The sequence below is a fragment of the Centruroides sculpturatus genome, unplaced genomic scaffold (assembly GCF_000671375.1).
Source record: "Centruroides sculpturatus isolate CEXI.00-Female unplaced genomic scaffold, Cexi_2.0 scaffold499, whole genome shotgun sequence".
NCBI lineage: Eukaryota > Metazoa > Arthropoda > Arachnida > Scorpiones > Buthidae > Centruroides > Centruroides sculpturatus.
Window position 1 is genome coordinate 163,972 of NW_019384801.1, and position 2,819 is coordinate 166,790.

General features: G+C 31.1%; 1 long non-coding RNA gene across 1 annotated transcript; it reads left to right on the plus strand.

Annotated features, from left to right (window-relative positions):
• The first annotated feature begins 1,300 nt into the window (after positions 1-1,300).
• Positions 1,301-2,600, plus strand: LOC111629549. Its single transcript, XR_002757355.1, has 2 exons — positions 1,301-1,568; positions 1,640-2,600. It is a non-coding gene; the product is annotated as an uncharacterized LOC111629549 (long non-coding RNA).
• The last annotated feature ends 219 nt before the right edge of the window (positions 2,601-2,819 follow it).

The following is a 2,819-nucleotide window of genomic DNA, read 5'->3' on the forward strand; positions in this document are numbered from 1 at the left end:
TTAAATAATATTAAACACAGGAGAATGGTATTTCTGACTCATAACTAGAAATCCCATTTGTAGGAATGTGGAGTACCTAACGAATGTCATCTCATTGTTCTTAATTGTTCACTAGCGGAAAAAGCTGCACATAAACTTTGCACCGATCTCAGCGAAACCTCTGTTCGAAACGAATGCGATTTTGTTGTCCTTGTTTGTTCACCAGCGAATAAAAAACTGTACATAAACTTTGCTCCATTTGAAAAGAGTGCAACCGATAGAAGTCTTTGTACCATTTGGTGGAAAACTTTGGTTCGTTTCAAACAGAACAGAGAAATGGTTTCCGCATCGGCTAAACCTGTATGCAAGTATGTCGATGTGTGATAGGTATTTCGAAATTGTAACAAAGTAAATCCCGAACTCTACTTATCGCACTTTGGTTCTCCGAAGGAAAATGTACAAGATCCACGTATCATTATTGTGATTTTTATGATACACAAGATGATAAATAGATAAAGATTTATACTACTTCAATTACTTTAAAAATCACTTTCTGTAATTGGATACAACAATTTTACTTTTTAATTGTTTATTAGAGTCTACAACTCGTGTACCACCTATGTAAGTTTTAACACAAGTAACAGATAAGAAAAAATACATAAATAATAGTAATGTAGCTTATGTATAATTAAGAAAATACATAGATAATAGTGAGATACAATTAGAACGAGCGAAGGTAGTACTGGGATATCAGTTATTAAAGATACTTTAATAGATATAAGAGCAGTTTTTACGTAGAGTACATGTAATTAGTGTAATCATGTATGTATAGGCGTTATTATTGTTAAAATATTAAGTGTTAATAAAACAATGAATATCTTGTCTGATTAGAAAACTGTATTTTAGCCCTAAATTATTATCTTCGAATAATTTACCCTGAAACAAATTAAGTAGAGACGTCTGAAAATATTGTCTACAGAAATTATAGAAATGAATGTATGCTTTACATACGCCGTGTACAGATACAAAGTTTATAGTAATGTTGTCTGGTTTAGATGTGTACATATATTTTTAATTTTAAATAGCTTTCAAACAAATTCCAATAATAAGATTTAAAATTAAATTATTTGACAATAAACTATATATATATATATAAATGCACNAATAATTTAATCTTTTGAACAAAATTAATTAAATCGAAATTACTTATATTAGTAATAAGTTCCAAAAAATTTTTCAACGGAATAATAGAAGTTCCAAACAAACTTTCCCGAATTTTCTCTAACTTAGAGCATTTTTAATTAATAATGTAATTTTCCAACAATTAGACGTATCCAATACTATATCAATTGTTGGCCGGCTTTCTATACTTTCAAACTCTGCAATTAAAACTTGAAGTATTAAATTCCACATCTATTATTTCGAAATCAAGCTTCATGTTTTAGGATGAGAGATTTATATAAATAGCGTGCCAGAACCACATTTATTCCCATTCGTTTTCTCCAACTTATCGCATTCTCTGGTAACTCGCGTAACTGATATGAAAAAAATGAAGATTCTGCTGTTGATCTGTCTGATTTACGTCACTGGTAAGTTTGTATGACGTAATTATTCGATTTAAATAAAATAATAAATCGAATCTTACATTCTTCGTTCATAGAATTTTCTTCGGTAACGAGTCAACAGATGTGTCCTGAATCAACACTGAGAAGAAATGGAGAGTGCTATAATGATTGTATTATACGTAGAAATCACTTGTGTGTAAGAATTCCACCTTGCATCTGTCCGAGGCTTGTTCCCAACGAAGAATTAGTGAAGGGAGCACGGTAAATGAATTCAAGAATTCCTCGCTTTATCAACTTTTTGTTCGCATTCGTCTTCCTATTGTTGTACTCTGCAGTCGAGTTCTATCTTTTCTCTACTTTAATTTAAATTTTAATTTAATGTTTCGTTTCTGTAATTTTTTAAAATATATTCCTTGCCCAAGGGCATGGCCAACTGCAACAGTTACTATTAAATAAATAAATGAAATTTCCTGTTTAAAGTTGATTCCTGTGGCAGACATCATCTCTACAATAATTTAATCTCCGCATTCAAATTTGAAACGAGACATTTAACCAAATATTTCGTATTAATCTTTTATATTGTATTTCAAACTCAACGATATGTTATTCGTCTGTTATATCAGAAATAATTCGGATGCTTTAGTACAACAGACTAGCATAAATACAGCGAGATAAAGTAACGTGTTGGCAGTCTTTCGTCTCATTTAAAATAATGTATCCGTTCCTATTGTTTTACTCGTAGTGTTTCCTCCGTAATCGGTTTAGAAATGAATTCTCCCGAAGAAGGGAAAAAGGATACTCCGCGTATCTGCTCCAGACCAAAGAATTTGACGAATGAAGTCGTTTGATTTATTTATTAAATTGAGTTCTTGATTGTTGTTTATTTAATTACACTCTGTGGGAACAGAACGTGTACAAAAATTTCCGAGTTCTTACTCACTGGGATTTGATCAGAATTCGCCCACACTGGATATGATAACAATTGAGATGGCTTTTACCGAATTCTGCCTATGGATTTACATAATACTATATTTTTCAGTACGACAAAGAAAAAAACACAGAGTTTTAAAATAATAAATGGAAATAACACAGTATAACGTCAGATAACGTAGTAACCGATGACAGAACGAAATCCTACACCCAAACATAAAAATTTCATGCGTTATTTTTTGAAACTCAAACATTTGTATTTAAAGAACACTCACCGATGACGTAAATCAAACATATGAAAATCAGAATATTCATTCTCTCCCTATCGCTTCTAAACTAGCCAAA